We start from the raw sequence: 18,999 nt of genomic DNA on the forward strand, positions 1-18,999 counted from the left end.
AACCATGCATCTCAGATGGCTTACTGGTAAGTTATTGTTACTATGGTATGCTGGGTTCAGGACCTGCAAGGGCTGTTTATTTTTTTGCTAGGCAGAACAAGGACTGTTGGGTACAGAATGAATAAGGCAGTTTTGAGCAACTTTAAGTGTGTTTGCGTGGATTTGCATGACGGTAAGTGGTGCTAACGTATGGTTAAACAAATAGGTGCTTATACCGTGTAGGCTTCGTTTACCAGTGCGCAAATCTGTTTAGCATTTACATGTAAGCAATGCTTAAACCTGCTAAGCATAGCTCAGCCCTGGTAACCATTGATCATATTCCAGTCTGATAAAATAGCAGGGTAATGACATCTTTAATAAGTGTATTTAATTTCCTGTACATAACATGCTTCCATGTGTTGTCTTTACAGTAGCAAGGGGTGTGGCTATACTGTATGGGACATTTGGGTAAACATAGGTAGTACCACAATCTTTTTTTTTTTTATTTTATACATGGGTAGTTTCCCAGGTTATATGCAGTCACACTTGCATGTTACACCAGCTACAGTGCACTGGTTGACAAAAATAATTTAACACATATTGTATTATTAAGTTAGTACTTTTAACAGTGCCTTTCCAAGTAAAAGTAGATTGCAGATTGTAGTACTTGAACCATACACCCCTGTATGCAAAGCTGGGACTCTGAGTACTAACTATCTTGCTCTTGTTGTTTGAGTTGTATGTTTTTATGTATCTCCTATTGGATATTAATATGATATTATGATATTATGATATTAACTGTAGACTACTATGTTTTCTGGACATGTCATTCAGTACTGCTGTCATGTAGTAATGGCATACATTTCAGTTTTAGACTCATATTCTTCAAAACATTTATCCTAATACATAACCTGTTGGCTATCTATTTTCTGTCTGTCCTCTATACAGATGTTCAGATGTCAGTTATTGCTAAGGTCATACAACTATGTAGGTGCCCACATAGTATTGTCCTGTGGGCCTGGACACTGCTGCTAGTTCCAACATATGAGACATTCCTTAATGTGGGGCTTGCCCCTTTTCTTTGTCTGTGTAAGGGACATTACAGAGGTGGTGGGCTACAGATTCACATAGAGTAGGTGACAATACGTCACAGGACAGGACATTTGGAGACAGACCAACAACATGAGGGACATATCCCTAGAATTGTGAGCAGATTCTATGTCATCAGTGCTGTTATACACATGGTGGATTGATAGATTGACAGGGTTTGTGTGGACATGCATTTAGTGAGTGACTTCAAGACTGACAGTGATATGTCTCTGACATACCTCTCTACTGGCACGCTGTCCACAGACTGGCCACATGTTTGCCTGTTATGTTTTGTCTGTTCCCCAGACAGTTGATGTTCTTGGTAAATCAGTTGTGCACTCTGGGGAATGCAGTCAGTAAATACTCACATCTATTGATATTACTGACTCCATATTCCTCATAAAGGATATGTTACAACAAACCCAGTAACATCTGCAACTCTCTCAATGTATGACAGCAATATGTCCAATATACCCCTGTGTTTGTGCATCTGTCCCCAAATGATGTCAGGCTTTGTCCAGATGTCAATGAGCCTCTGATGTATTTAGTATCATTATTTCTTGCCTTCATTCCTGCTACCAGCCCACTGATGTGGTAGACCCACAGACATGTCAGGGAAGAGGCTATAGATATGAGTCCTGAGCCTGCACATTATGAGGTGAACTGTACATGTGAGAGGCCTGTGTATGTCTGGCCATTGTTAGACTGCCTGGATTGTGTACACATGTCATGTGTACATGTTATTTGGGCTGTGTATGGAAGTGGATGGATGTAAGTGTTATGGCTCCTTTTTTATCTGACTCTGCATTCTGCTCCAGTTTTTGCTGATCTATTGGCTGTATGTGTTTGTAGGGGCAGACTGAGACATGTCCTGTACCAAGGTCAGGATTCAGACTACACTGAGAATTGGGACTTTATATGTAGGGCTAGTGTGTGAGTGGCAAACAATGATGTATTTGTTCACACAGTCCGTATACTCTACTGTTCACTTGACTTACTGGCATGTGGCTGTGGTTGTGGTGATATTGGTTGTGGGTATACACTTTTACACTGGTGTATGTTTTTCAGTGCTGTTACATTCATGTAGTGCCTGGTATATTTGCAAATACATGTGTAATTACCCATAGCAGGTTTCCTATTTCAATTACTTGTGCTATTTCACTAAATATATGTTAGAGCACACAGGAGGGAGCTACTACAGCAACTGTGTTAGCTTATATATGCCAGTACTTCAGATACATCCCCATTTTCATGGCTTCCACCCACCACTTTGTCAACTATGGTCCAGATTCATTGCAGTAAGGGATTCTGAGCATACCTCTCAATTGGCTGGATTGTTTCAGGAAGTCCAGGTTTATTGCTCATATTTCTAGTCTGTTTTACAGATTAGTCTCATTTCTCTGGTAAATCACTGTGATGATATGATTGTTCTCAGAAAATGAGGACATACATTTCATTTACCTACCTCACATCCATCAGAATATGTATGGTGAAACAAACTGTGTCACTCTGTCTGGAAGAGTATAGGGGGACAATGACCTCTTCCTTCCTGAATGCTAATGTGTCAGTAATGGGATGTGCCACATAGAAGGACTATCTGACCACAGTGGCAATGTGGTGGTCAAAAGAGACATTGCTGTCAACCTGTGTTCCCATATCTCTTATAACACCTTATTTGTTCAGGGGACTACCATCGTTGTGGTAATTCATTGGAACAGGGTTTTTCCCAAAGAGGGTGACAACACATTTTCTGACATTGAGCTTAAGGCCATGGCTCTGACACCAGTCATTGGTCTCAGTCAGGCCTTTCTGTAGGATGCCAACATCACTTGAGTAGTTAATAATAGTGCCCAACTTGCAATTGTCTGCAAACTTTGTCAGCCAGACTCCCTTCATGTTGACATGGATTTCAGAGAAGTTGATACTAAACATGACTGGACCTAGGACAGAACCCTGTGGGACTCCACTTATGACTGCTCAGCAGTCTGAATTGTTGCCAGCTATTTTCACACTGTGAGTTCCATCTGTGATCCAGTTTGCAATTCACCTAGTTATATAGGGGTTGATGCCTAGCTTAGTAAATTTTTGGTTGATTCCTGAGTGGGGAATGTTATCAAAGGCTTTGGCCAGATCACGGTAGGCTGTATGTGCCTCCTTGCCTTCATCCACAGCTCAGGTGACTGACTCCAAGAGGTTGACCAGGATGATTGAGCATGTATGACCTACCCTTCTCAAAACTAAACTGTGTGGATTCTGAATCTACAGATTCCCATATCCCTCTTTATTAGGTGCATGATGATGCATTCCATAGTTTTGCATAATAGACTTGTTAGGCTATTGGGGAGGTAGTTTCCAGGGTCTGTAGTCATTCCTCCTTTGTGGAGAGGGGTGACTATAGCAGTGCGCAATTCAGTAGGGACAAAGCCTGATGTGAGGCTGTGATTGAACAGGGCACACAGGTGAGGTGTCAGGTCACTGTATAGTTCATGTAGAACACAGCCAGGGATATTGTCAGGTCCCATAGAAGCTGTATTCTTGACCTTGGACAGTGGTGTTTTAACCTGTGCAGTAGTAATACGGGGTGCTTGGCAGTGTATTGGTATTGTGATTGGTCCTTTTGGGGGGAGGGGTAAAGTTTGCACTCAATATGTTGGCTAGTATATAGGCAATATTTGTTGGCTCAGTCTAGGAGGTACCATTGTCCAGTAGCTCAGTGAAAATCTTAGTATTGCCATGGAGATCCTTTACATAACTGTATGAGGCCTTGTGGTTGTCTTTACTATGTGCTCCAATTCTGTTTTCACAGTTAGCTTTGTGGTATTTGATGAGGGATCTCAACTTTTAATTGAGGCTAATAATGTTTTTTTTCCAGTCTTGGGTCTTCACCTTATTCTGTATCAGTTTCCTCCTTCTGATGGACAGTTTCTTTATGGCCAGGGACCACCAGATTGGCTTCCTTTTCTTGGAGGTGAGGGTCTTGGCTCTACTGGCTATGGCAGTATCCATGCATTTGTGTACGTGTTCATTATGCATTGTTGTCTGATTCAGCAGTCATGCAACTAGTCTCCATTTGCATGGCTGCCATGAGTTTAGCCACCTCTGTTTTTAGGAGGCCAAAGTTAGCTTTGGAACGGCTTTTAATTGTGGTTACCTGTGCGGGGGGGGGGGGCTGTGAACTTCCAAAGGTGATTACTTTGCAGTCAGATCTAACAAGGGAGGAGTTGACTATTGGTGTACATCAACAGTTTTCCATGTTAGTAAGGACCAGGTTAATGTGATGGGCAAGTGCATCGATACTTGAGTAGCTTTCCCAGTTAATGGTGGGGTAGTTGAAGTCAACCGGTATGAGAGTGTTAGGTTGGACACTAATATCTTCCAGGGTGTTTACAAACATAGAGTCTGAGTCTTGGGACATGTTTGGGGGCCTACCACAGGCTACAACCTGAACCACTGTCTTACCCACTGTTAGCTACACCTGCAGGATCTGGGATGCAAAATGTTGGGCTACCACTCTGGAGCTGTGTGCATCCTTTATGAATATGGAAATACCACCACCTTTGGAGCTTCAGTCCAAGTTCTGCAACCAAAAGGTGTGGAATGAGTTATAGTCTGGTAGTGCAGGGGTGATTCCTGCTGCTTTTAACCAGGTCTGTGTTACAGCACATATGTCATTGTTCCCCTTTTTAAGGAATACTTCCAGTGAGTGCATTTTCAGATTTAGACTTCTAAGGTGCAGCATCATGACCCTCAGATTGCATGTGTTTGTAGATGTTATATATTTATGTATATTTATGTATGCATATATATATATATATATATATATATATATATATATATATATATATATCTATAAGCCACGGTTGTGCAGCGGTAGCATTGTTGCCTCACAGCAAGAGGTTCTCCCATTTGATTCTTGGTTGGAGTGCCTTCTGTGTGGAGTCTGCATGTCCTCCCTGCGGTCGAGTGACATTCAAAAGACATGCGTAGAATGGGTGTGCCTTCGCTGAAGGCTGGGTGTCGAGCTGGCACCTCGGCACCCATAAAAAATCTGCTGCCGATCACTAGTGGACCGGAGTTCTGCTGTGGCAACCCCTAACCAGGAAAAGCCGAAAGAAGAAGAACACACACACACACGCACACATATATATATATATATATATATATATATATATATATATATATATATATATATATATATATATATATATATATATATATATATATATATATATATATATATATATATATATATATATATATATATATATATATATATGTGTGTGTGTGTGTGTGTATGCCTCTCCATACACAAATACATTTATATATATGTACATAACTTGACTAATTTTAACAAACCTTTTCCCTACTGTTGAATGACTTTACCGAATATGTATGAAAAAACAGCAGAGATATCTACAGCTCAGATTGCTTAGTAGTAAATTGCTGTGGCTATGGTGTGCAGGGTCGTGGGCTTAAGACTTGCAATGGCTGATTATTTTGTCACTGGGAAAAACAAGGGCTGTTGGATATAGAGTGATTAAGGCACTTTTATGCAGTTGTAAGCAGGTTTGCATGGATTTGCACAGCGGTAAGCAATGGTAACTTCCAGTTAAATATGCTTACAGACAGCCTTAAAAGTGCTTAATCTGTGTAGGCATCACTAAGCACTGCGCAAACAGGCTTACTCCCATTTACTACTGCTTACTCCCACTTACCATCGTGATAATTTCTTTAAAAGAAAAGAAAAAAGGGGTGATAGGTAATTGGTGAAAAAGGGGGCATGAAGAAGGAAAAACAATATGAAAGATAGCTAGGGATGTGCAGAATGGGTGTGGGGAAGGTCCATAGCGATTCATTTCTTCTGCAGCAACAGCTGTGCATATATACTGAATTTGGAGGTACATTTGGACACTCAAACCTCTGAGAGAGGGGTGAAGACAACAATAATGTGTTGTGAAGCTAATTAGACCAGATTATATGTGTCCAGTGGACACATGACGAAATTGACAGCTATGTATGGGGTGCATTTTTTTGGGGAACAGACTGCCATTTTTTAAGGTAAGAATGGGATGTTGGGGAAGGATAGCAGGTATATTTGGGGAAGTAGGCTGGGTAGGAAGACAGACAAGACAGACAAGACAACATAAAGGAGCGGTATATGACACATGTGGGGGATAAACACCTTGGACGAGGAGGGGTGTTTAGTAATTGGAAGTCCATGAGCCCCCAAATGGATACAGTGGGGCTGAGGTCCCCACACATGGGGAGTCACCACTTAACCTTCACGGCACCGAAGGTGGCTGTGCTGGTGGCTGTGCAGGAAGGGCAGGCTGACCCTCTAAATGCACCATGTGGCCCTCAAGCTGGTGTAGCAGATCTCCCAATTCTTTGCAGAACTCACTATGCACCAGACCCTGGACCAGGTGACAGGATCCTGTCCACACCAGTGCCTGGGGGGAACGAGCCCCATCCCCTGAGGCAGTTCCACCTGAAGGTGGTGCCGGACCATCGGGCGAGGAGACATGCTATGGTGTTGCAGTTTTAGAACATATGTTGGTTAGTAATGGTATTCCAGGATTAGTTATAACAGCATGCATGAGTATTCCCATTAACCCAAAACAACAGATTTAGAACATTTCCATAGCAAACTGAACACATGCATATATGGAACTACAGTGGGAATTTCACCGGCATGCAGGTTATATTGATAGCAACAGGCCACCAATGATAGTATCTGAACAGGAAACATTAATCAGAAAACATTTCAATATCTGTAGAACAATAGGACACATGTTCCAGTGGTAGGTTTGGTGAAAAGCATACCCATTTATTTATGTGTTTAGATTATGGGTGAAGATAAGGTGGGGGAGATATAGAGATGTCAATTAACAAATGTAGATTCTTACAGTGATCACAGCTTTAATGATCATTGCTCTAATCATTACTCTACAGGTATTATTACAACAACCTATGGCCTTGGGTTGGGCAATGTTAGTTTGTACACAGTGTATAATTACAGCCTTTTTATAGCTACTTTGTACCTTTTCTTACCTGGAAGCTCTGTGGAGGAGATTTATGTTAACACTACCTGACTGTTTCTACTCATAATCACATTGTCAGGGGTACATATGTGCACTCATACTGTGTGTGTGTGTGTGTGTGTGTGTGTGTGTGTGTGTGTGTGTGTGTGTGTGTACTCAGCCTTGATTTCTATTTGTCACCCTGGTTGTTGGCAGCAGGGACCAGCATGACACTTGAACATTTCCTGGGGGAGACTACTTTGTATTTGTACTTATCTTGCTGTCATTTGCAAAAATCACTGAACCCACAGACATTGCCAACATACTGGCAGACAGGTTCAGTGCAAACTTCACCCCCCCCTAAAGGAGAGATAACTATCCCAGCGGAGTGTAGCCTCCCAGACATCTCAAATGCGCAGGTGAAAGCTGCTGTCTCTAAAGCTAAAAACACAGCATCAATGGGACCGGATGGTGTCCCCGGCTGTGTGCTACATGAGCTAAATGAGGAATTAAACCCGCACATAAGGCAGCTGTTTAATCTCAGCCTTACCACAGGATACGTGCCCAAGGAGTGGCGTATGGCAATTGTGGTCCCACTCCACAAAGGCGGTGCCTCTACGGACCCTGGTAATTACTGCCCCATAAGCTTAACAAGTCTAGTCTGCAAAGCTATGGAGAGGATCATAATGGAGCTCATAAACAAAGATAAAGGGGACTTGCAGACATTGGACCCGACCCAGTTTGGCTTCGTCAAGGGCAGATCATGCCTTTTGAACTTGGTCGACTTCTTCGAAACAGTCACCAAGGCCATTGATGAGGGAAAGGCAGTCCATACAGCCTACCTTGACCTTGCAAAGGCTTTCGACACAATACCCCACTCGGGTATTGTAGAAAAACTTACCAGCTTAAATGTAAACCCATATGTCACAAGATGGGTTGCAAACTGGCTTAAGGACAGAACCCACAGGGTTAGAGTTGCTGGCGCTATGTCAGAGTCCAAGCCAGTCATAAGTGGTGTCCCACAGGGCTCGGTCCTTGGCCCCCTATTGTTCGGCATCTACTTCTCAGAAGTACAGGCCAACATGGGAGGACTTTGGCTGACAAAGTTTGCAGACGACTGCAAACTGGGTGCCATAGTGGAAAGTGCATCGGACATGGATATCCTTCAGAAGGGTCTCACGGAAACAGATAGCTGGTGCCAGAGCCATGGCCTGAAGTTAAATGCCAAAAAATGTATAGTCATACCCTTCGGGAAAAACAAGGTAACCCCTAGCTACCATATAGGTGGCAATCCACTAAGCACAGAAGAGGTTATCAGGGACCTGGGGACCCAGGTTGACAGTGGCCTTTCTTTTGACACTCAAGTTGCTAAAGTGGTTAGAAAGACCTTCTACATTGCCCACCTGATCATGAAGGGATTCACATCCAGATCTAGTGAGGTCATTGCTCCCCTGTACTCTTCACTTATCAGACCAATGATCGAGTACAATGCCCCATTCAGGATGTATCTCACCCAACATCTGCAGCAATTGGAGAGACCCCAAAAGTTCCTCACCAAAAGGATAAAGGGACTCCAAAATCTGTCATATGCTGCCAGATTGAAGAAACTCCAGCTCTATTCAGTCGCATACCGTCTGCTCAGAGGTGACATGTGCCTGACATACAAGGCCATCTCCAACCCGGAATTAATGGACATGCTCCACCTCAAAAAATCCAAATCCACCAAAACCACTAGAGCAAGCGACTTAAACCTTAGCACGGATATAAATAGGATGTGCTGGAGGGATAGATTTATCACTCAGAGACTCCCTATGCTATGGAATAAAATCCCGGTCCATGTGAGGCAGAGCACCTCACTGGCTCTGTTCAAGAGAAATCTTGACCTGTGGATGGGAGATCGTAGGTTTACCCCGGGAATCATCTCTGTGTCACTGCTGGACAGAAGCACAACAAACTAATGGGCACAGTATTTTTTTCATATAAGGGGTGGCGTAAGCCACAAAACTTTGGGCTAGGCTTATAAATGCCTTAGGGCAGATAGCCTAGTATAAACCTATGAACCTATGAACCTATGCAGTTTCTAATTTAATTCTTTTTTACTTCTCCTTATCTGGAGGAGGTCAAGCCATGGCTAGAATTAAATGTTCTCATCCTGATTCCTGTGTACAGTTGTAGTGGGCTCAGGGTCTGGGTAGATGATGACTCTGCTCACTGTAGTGCAGAACTTAATACTTAAATTAATTGTACACAGGAGGCAGGCAATCTCCACTTACTGTTATGCTGCTGCTATTAATTATTTCCAAGATCCACCATCCAAAACAGTACTGTCCATCTCAGTCTACTCCAAATGAGTCTGATGTCATCATGCATGTCACCCCTGCACATTGATGATGTTGTGGGATGCATGATGACGTCAGCCATAATTTAAATAAAAATAAAAAAAAAATTGAAAAAAATTGGAAATTGAAGGGGCCACTCGGAAATTCCTGGCACCTCATTATTTTGCCCTCAAAACCAGTAAATACCAAGGAATTTGGTGCAGTTGAGAGGTATGCCTTCAACAAATCTGGAAACTACTGACCCATAGTCTTATTTGCAAAGCCATAGAAAGAATTATCATGGGAATTATCGACAAGAACATAGGAGATATCCAGACACTGGATACATCACAGTTTGGTTTTCTCAAAGGATGGTCAGGCTTACTGAATCTGGTGGACGTCTTTAAAAAGTCACTAAGGCAATGAATGAGTGAAAAAAAAGTTGCGTACTGCCTACCTAGATATGGCTAATGTATTTGATACAATACCCCACTTGATCATTGTCAATGAATATATGGAACAAGGTATAAGACCCTTTACAACACACTGGATAGATAGATAGCTGGTTCACTGATAGGGCCCAAGAGGTTACACTCAGTGAGGCCACCTTCACAAAGAAGCCAGTCCCGAGTGGAGTCCTCCACAGCTCTGTGCTAGGCCCACTTGTCTTTGGCATCTCCTTCTTGAATGTCAAAGCAAATGTCAAAGGCCTACACCTAACCAAGTTGGCAGATGATGGCAAACTGGGAGAAGTCATCAAATCCTCCCAAGATGAGGACAGTCTTCAAGATGATCTAACACAGACAAACGCTTGGTGCTAAAGTCATGGCTTAAAACTTAATACCAAGAAATGCATTAGAGTACCTTTGAGGAAGTCTAACACCCCAGGGAACTACGTTATCAATAAAACACCCTTAAAAGTTTATTACACTAGTCAGGGATTTGGAAACTCATTTAGATAGTAACCTAGAGTTTAAACAACATGTGTCCATGGTAGCAAGAAAATCCATTTATGTTGCTCAATTTATAAGCAAGGGCATGTCAGCTAGGTCCACAGACCTCATTATGTCACTGTACTCTGCCCTCATCAGACCCATCATTGCGTATAATATCCTCTTCAGTATCGGCCTGATCAGACACATACATCAACTGGAATATCCACAAAGGTTCCTTTCAAAAAGAATACTGGGAGCAAACTTAATGTCCTAAGCTGATCACCTCATAACCCTGTATCTTTGCTCTGCATCATACAGACTTCTGAGTGGTGATCTTTGCCTGGCATACAAGGCATCCTGGATCCTGTTTGGTGAACATTCTGCAGATCTGAAAAACAAACAACATCAGAACTGCTAGATTTAAAGACCCAAATTTCCTTGTGACATAAATACAACATGCTGAAGAGACAGATACCTTTATCAGAGAATTTTATATTTTTGGAACAGGAACCCCATCCTTGTGAAGCAGATTTCCTCCCTCTCCCTATTTATGTGCAACTTGGTCCAGTGGATGAGTAATCTGGACTAGTACCCATGTCTTTGATGGACAGAGACAATCAGTACATCACCCCCTATATAAATCAAATTTGTGGGTCACATTTGGGTTGCACAGCTAGGCTTATAAGGGCCCTAATGTTCTTTAGCATAGGATACACCTATGAACCTAATAGTGTAAAGCTGTCATTTGTAAGTGGAAAATCATTATAGAAGCAGTGGGAAATGATTAGTGATTACTGAGAAAATAATGTATGTTGGTGTCATTTAGGGATTTTGCATGCCCATCTATCTTTCCATCCATCCATCCATCCATCCATCCATCCATCCATCCATCCATCCATCCAGCCACCCATCCATCCATCCACATCCCCTTTTTCACATTTTTGCACATGGGGTTAGGGTATCACTTCAACAGTGGTAATCATATAGAGCTAATGTTTACACTGCTGGGTGGCTAGTCCTGCTGCAGTAGTTCTTCTTCACCATACACTCGCATGTGCACTCACACCAATCAGCAATTTAGAGTATCCAATCCACCTGCTGTTTATCTTTGGAATGTGGAAGGAAATCAGAGGGCAAGGAGGAAACCCACATGAACACAAAAAGGACACACCAACTCCACACAGGAGGGACCCAGGCTAAACACAGAACTGTGGGTCCTCTTGCTGTGAGGAGACCAGGCTATCTGCTGTGCCACTGTGTTTCAATTATGAAGTACAGAAGTAGTAAGGATGTGTTTTTGTCTGAACATCCATGTGTTCTTACTTGAAGATTTATCCGAGTATCTCTTTAGAATGAAAAAAATGACAGTATTAAAAAAGTGATTGCTTTACTGCTCTTAATGTAGTTATGATACTGAAGATATTAGTATGGCATAACTTTACTTGGCTGGACTGAGATTTTGCATGTCCATAAAACTATAGAGTTTGTGTTAACTTTTTTGTAAGAATGTATGATTGGAGCCATTTTATGTACAGTAATGATACAAAACAAGGGATCAAGTAGAGAAAGGACAATTTCAGCCATGAGGAAAATCTCATCCTTATGGCAGCCCTTAGAACATATGAAGAAATGTCAGTTTGGCGATGGGGAGCCCAAATAAGCTGGGAGGGCAAAAACCTGGAACCAAGTTGTCCTGGATATTAATGCAGTGGGTGACAAAAACTGCATATTAACACAGTGTTACAAGAGAGCAAATTATATGGTAGGATGTGCTAAAGCTGAGGTGAGGCAGTATGCAACTGCCCTTACCAGTACTGAAGAGGGATCCAACAATTGTCCCATTAACACCAGATAATGAACACCTCCTCTCCATCCATGGGGATGACTATGACACAGAGGATTATGGCACTGGAATAATCAGAGGTGGTGTGCACACTGGCTATTACCAACATCTCTAGCAGCAACATACACATCTCCACAGGAAGGTTGGTTTTAAAACAGTAACATATTTATACAGGGAATTGAATGCTGACATGGAATGATTACATCAAACACATGACAATTACTATTAACAGGTAAACCTTCCACATTTTCACAGAATGACAATGAAGACAGTGTGCATGGTAAGTGTCCCCCACACCTCCATAGCAAGCATACATTAGTGCTTGCTATTTCTTTATTAGTAATGTTTTTAAATATTTTTATAGGGTCAGCAGCAGAAACAAACAGTTCCACTAAACCAATAAATTTGAAGGATATCAGCAGCAGAATGGTTGCTAAAGTTGATGATGACAACATGGTTATATTTATGAGAAAACCTGAGGAAAGTGGCATGCAAACCCCAAGTTTAATGGTTGGATCTCACATCCCACAACATGCTAATAACTCTGCAATCAGTGATAACGAATCACAAAAAAGCAAATGCTGACTGTGCACTCGCAATTGTACAGGAGGAGAACCCATGTACATCTACACCATTATCTTCAAACCCAAACAAACGTTTTCAGGATGGCAGTCATTCAGCGGTAACAGTGTCCTCAGTGACAACTTTACAATGGGGAGCCAGGTGCTGGAATTTGTCACAGCTACCCCAGAAAACATGTAAAGAATTGCCTGAAAAACACAATATGTGCTGTGCCATTGTTAATGCTCAGAGCACTGTCACAGAGAGTTATCAGGAAATGGTCAGAGTCCTCCAGGATATGGGTGAGTATTTCCAGCACTACACGGAATGGCACAAAACAGGGATAATGCCACAATCACACTGATACACATTATGGTGGCACACCAAGCAGCTATGGCTGACTATATTTGTACTCTAGTAAGGACTTACCAGACACAAGTAAGAGTTGATCTTGGAAGGGGAGGAGGACAGGGTACAGTCCTACAGTCCAGACATTTGGAGACAGATCACATGAGAGAACAAGTGCTTCTCAAAAACTTACCGTAATTAGTCACAGGGAACAAACACAACAGATTTCATGCAGGTCACATCAGTGTTGATCTAAGGTAGCAGAACCTCTCACATGAGGTCCCAGTAACAGTCTACAGTACTGTCAGATTACCAGCTTTAAGCAGGTCATGACACTGTACCAACTCACCATCCAGCTCTAATGACAGGCCCTCTTCAAAATCACTTGCACTATCTCCTAACCTATCTTTAGGATATGTATAAAACACATTTGACATTGACTTAATGTGATTTAATTTTGACATTTATGTTGCATACAATTTGATCTTCACAAAAACAGGTCAATGTTTGACTCAAACAGGAATAAGTTATTAAAAACGGTGGGGGATGGGGGTGGTTATGACACTTTTCAACTATATGCATTTCATTCCTGTAATGGTACTGCTTCAAACCTCATTAAACTATCATAAAAATCTGCATGTCTTAAAGTAAGATTGCAGTTATTAATTCCAATGTTCTACACATTACTATACTTACAGCTGGCAGTAACTAAAAACTTTAAAGTAATAATGCACAAATTTTCATGGCAAAGCAGTAACGAGAAATTTACAGATTAAAATTATATCCTGCCATATAAACAAACATTAATGCTACTTCACACTCACCACTGCGCAAATAATAATATTTTTTGTATCTGAGGCCACAAATTATTTTATTTTTATTTAACATTTGTTTCCTGAAAAAGTCTGACTGGGACAGAGCCCATTTTCAGCGAAGGACCATGGAGAAAGGCTCCAGATGTATGTCTTTGAAATGTGGGAGGAAACCAGAGCACCTAGAGGAAACACACACTAACACAGGGAGGACATGCAGACTCTGCACAGAAGGCACCCCATTTGAGAATTTAACCAGAGAGCCTCTTTTTGTGAGGTGACAATGTTTACCACTGCACCACTGTGACACCCAATTATTATGTATAACAAAATAAAATAATCTAACATGCAGTACAGCCGACAACATAGTTTAAACTGAGAAACCAATGCATAATATAAAAACAGATATGATATGTTTTCATTTAAATGCAAGGTATAAACTCCTGTTAAATACTGAATTAACCATTTTTACTAAGTGTACCACTTGAGGACATGCAGTAAGTCTATACTTAGGTAAACAATCTGATTAGAATTTATTATGCAAAACAGTTAAACGAGAATCTTACTTATATGATGCCTTATTGCATTACTCAACAAGAGTCAGTGAGCTCTCAGGCATGACTTTTACAAACAATAATATGAGCACCTGTTCTGAAAAGAAGTATCTAAGGAGGAGAAGGAATGCCAGATGGAGAGTGATAGCAAACCATGCACTACACAGCATAGCCCACAGATATCACTGCACGCAACAATTTTAGTCAAAGCATTTTTTATAAGAAAGGAAACACTAACCTGAATATCATGGTCCATGGTTATGGACTAGGTGCTTCCTCTTTACTTGAGCAGCTGTATGCCATTCACAACCTTGCCACATGCGGTCCCTTACTACTGCTGCCAGCTGGTCATCATTACTTATAGTGGGACTGCAAGTGGCAGCTGCATTGAAAGCACTGGTCATTTCTCCATCAGACCAGTGCATGATCATCTTGTGCAGAATGCAACATGCAGCAAATATCCTGCATGCAGTAGATAGGTCATACTGAAGGGCACCTCCCAGACTCACCTAGGCACCAAAACCAATTCTTCTGGAAGCTGAAGACCCTATCGATGACAATACAGGTCTGGGACAAGGATGTGCTGTAGGTGTTTTCTGCAGCTCCTTTTGGATTTCCCACAGGTGTCATGAGCCATGGCTTCTTTGGATATGCAGCATTACCTGAAAGTCAAAAAGAGAGAGAGGGAGAGAGAGAGAGAGAGAGAGAGAGAGAGAGAAGGGGGAAACAAACGAATGGGAAAGTGATTTAGTATTCAGCAGTACATTTTACCATGAATAAGTACTTACATACAATAGAAAAAAGACAAAAAAAGATGACCACCGGGCATCCTAGCATGTAGGAAGAGGCAGTGGAGTGAACCAATGTGCCAAGTGTGGGAATCATGTGCACTTCCGGAATGGTGGGCAGAAACATTGGTGATATAGCCCAATGCATCACACCCTACCTGGCAATTGATGGAGTGATAACCCTTCCTACTATAGTACTACTCCCCCAATGGACCAGAAGCAGCCTTGATTGCAACATGGGTACAATCTATCATACCTAGTACCTCAGGGGAAGCATGTCACCTCATGAAAGGCTCACACATAGTCTTGCCTTGGTCTTGAGGTGACACTGGGAAATGGAAATACTGATCCATAACTGCCAAGAGTGCATACAGGAACTGCTACAGTATCTTTAGAGCAGAAGCCAGACCAAACATGTCCCTAGTATGTATGTATGTTTCTGAAAGGTCCCCATGGCAAGTATACTGAGGATTATATATACCTTAGTATCCACAGGGATAGAAAGTCCGTGCATTAATTCAGCACCACTACCAGGGTCATACATACTCACTAAGACCATTATAATGTCCATGTCCACTTCTGAACCTATCAAGTATCTCCTTATTACCAAAGTTATAATGAGTTATCCTCTGCCTATGTCTCTGCCTTCTTGGCCACTGAGCACTGCTTGGTACAAGCAGTTTTGGCTGGGCCAAGACAAGCAACTCACACCTGGAAATAGCAAGGCTAGCAACAACTGACCGCAGTTTTACAGACTGCAAATTAGATAGGATTGGAGATCCTCCTCTTTATGTAAGGTATCTGTAGATGGAGCAGAAAAGCAGGAAAATTGTATTATGAATCTTATATAGGTGAGAGCATTCTTCATTAGCATACACTTGGTTACATTATTTCTCATTTACAGCTCATTATGAGTCAATTTGCTTATGGACAGTTGTGGCCATTTCCTGTTAATGCAAGTGGCCTCTATGTCTCATGGCTTAGGTGTGCTCATTCACACAAACACTGTCATGTGATGAGGATGAATACCACCATCAGTAATGAAGCAAGTACTACTATACTACTGCTATACTAAAGTATACTATTAATAAAGTTTAATATGAGTCATCATTGTGACTGGGGTATTTGGGGTATTGGGTGGTGCAGACCTCTACCTGCACTTGCTTTAAGTTGTATTCTCAGTTTTTTCAAAGAAATTCTGACTTACAAGGACAGACCAGGTTAATAATAAATGAAAGTGATATAGATGGTAGAAAAACAAATGCTGGACTAAGGTTGTAAAGTAATGAAACAAATGTAGGGCATAGGTTGTGTATCCACTTGTTTCTGACAAAGAATATTAAACTGTATTATTTTCATGATGTTGTATTATTTTGTATTCTGAACTTTTGCCACAACATTACCATACTCTTTGTATATGCATTTCTTGCATTATTGGCTTCTTCTGAGTTACTTACTTAAAAGGCAAGCTGGTTTATTTTTTTAGCAAGGATGGCAAAATCAAATCCCACTGCATAGAATCTTATTTTGTTTGTTAGAGCTTCATTCATTCAGTTTTGCTGCCCCCAAAAAATAAAACATGACTAATCTTCAAAGGGCAACATCTCTTTAACATCCTTAAATATTACTCACAAGAGAGCAGCACAAACTGAGTTTGAAAGGGACAGTCTGTTCTACAAGCTGTGGAAGAATAAATACCACATTTCTGAAAATGTCTGCATATCTATAATACACGTGTTTTAACTCTGTTCTCTGAAGTTTACACCCAGCTGCGGCAGATTTTCTTGTTAGCATAGCCAATTATTTTTTAATAATAAGCTACAGTTTTATGAGGCATCTTCAAATTAGACTATATTTGGCAATTAAATGTCTTCAAAACTGCCAACATGTTGCATGTTATATAACATCTTTATTGCCTATTTTTGTTGGCTTGTTTCTTATACATAGACAGGAAAATTAAGAAAACACCTCCCACAGAGTAGAAAAGTCATTAAAAAATTGTAAAGCTAAGGAAGCTTTCTGCAATCAACAAATTTGTACTTGAATTAACAACACAGATATTTGGTATTAATTTAGTAAATTATTGGGAGAAACTCAGCAAGAGAATTTTAAGAGCCCTTAGATATTGCCAAAGTGTTTTTCTCTGTGTAGCATAATTTACCCTTGTACCACATTCACTGCATTGGATTTCATTTAATATTCCCTTAACAGAAATAAAGCTAAAAATAATAAAAAAAAAAAAAAAAAAAAAAAAAAACACATCAGTGTACTCATGTTAGAAAGCACGCAGGCAGTGAATGTATAATTAAAGCACACTCCTAAGTACATTTTAGGTCAAAAGATTTTGCTGACCACTATGAAACATTTAAAATAGATTTAAACAACTAGTAATTAAAAAAGTTTACAGTGAAAAATGTCCAGGCTATTATAATGAAACCGAGCCAATAGGAGTCAATCTGCAAGATAAAAGCAGAACTGTGAGTTCAGTACTAACACATTTTTTGTATCCTAGAACTTTTTAAAAGTAGGGACAGCAGTGATTGAGAATGAGAGATGTCCACTCATGGCCAGAATCCAAAACAATTTACGTTAGGATAGCTACTGTCTTGGCCTTATGAACATAAATAAAGATGGTTGAAATTCTGAAAAAAGGCCTATGTTCTTCTGTGCTCTAAATGTGCAAATGAGATAGTGCATAAGCCTTCATGGAAGAACAATTCCATTCTCATAATTCCAAAAGGATCAGAGTTTCTAATGTTGCAAACAGTAGAATAAATATTGTGATGCATGCCTTGAAATGTCAAGCATGTCTCACTGAAATGGGACTATACCAATCCTTCCTCCCCTCTCCAAAGTACTTAAAAATGCATGCATTAGCAACTCCTATCCTTTCTACCTGATAACCAGTTACTTTCTTCTACCCATCTGAGCTTTTGACTGCACCACAGCACAAAAACTGCCCTACTACAATTCCTAGATGACATCAATCAAAGTAAAAATTCGGGTAACCTTGTCTCCACCCTTATCTTGGACTTGTCAAAAGCCTTCTACATGGCCGCACATCAGCTACTCTTCCAAAGACTAAATCTTATAGGCTGCACAACTCCCTCAACTAGCTGGTTCACCAGCTATCTAAACAATTACACTTAGTCTGTAAAATGGAATGACTCCCACTCCACCTTCCTTCCAATCACTATAAGAGTCCCCAAAGCTCCATACTCAGATCAATACTTTTCAGTATATTTATTAGTGACATGCCCAAGGAATCAACACTCACCACCATAATACAATATACTGATGACTCAACATTAGTTTGCTTAGCTTTAAATCTCCCACCTTAGTAACCATCACATGGGAAGCTTTCACATCTATAGAAAACTAACTAAATATATTTCAATTTCTCTTAAATCCTAACAAAACCAAACCAATCCTATTCCTTCCTAAAAACATAAACCAAAACAACACTGACCTTAATATTATCTACTCAAACAACATAAAATTGAAAACATCACCAACACAAAATTACTAGGAGTTATCACTGATAAGTTAAAATTTGATCTGCACATTAACACTGCAGTCAAAAAAACGCACTGCAAACGTTGTACAGTGCAAAGCACCTGCCAAGTGATCATTATAAAAAAATAGCTGCCACCTCCCTTCTCCTTCCTACCCTGCTATATGCCAGAACAATATTTACAAATCTCAACTCTTCCACCAGACACAAACTAGAAACACCTACAACACCTACAACT

This window comes from Protopterus annectens, chromosome 1.part1 (assembly GCF_019279795.1).
Source record: "Protopterus annectens isolate FY-2018-M chromosome 1.part1, PAN1.0, whole genome shotgun sequence".
NCBI lineage: Eukaryota > Metazoa > Chordata > Ceratodontiformes > Protopteridae > Protopterus > Protopterus annectens.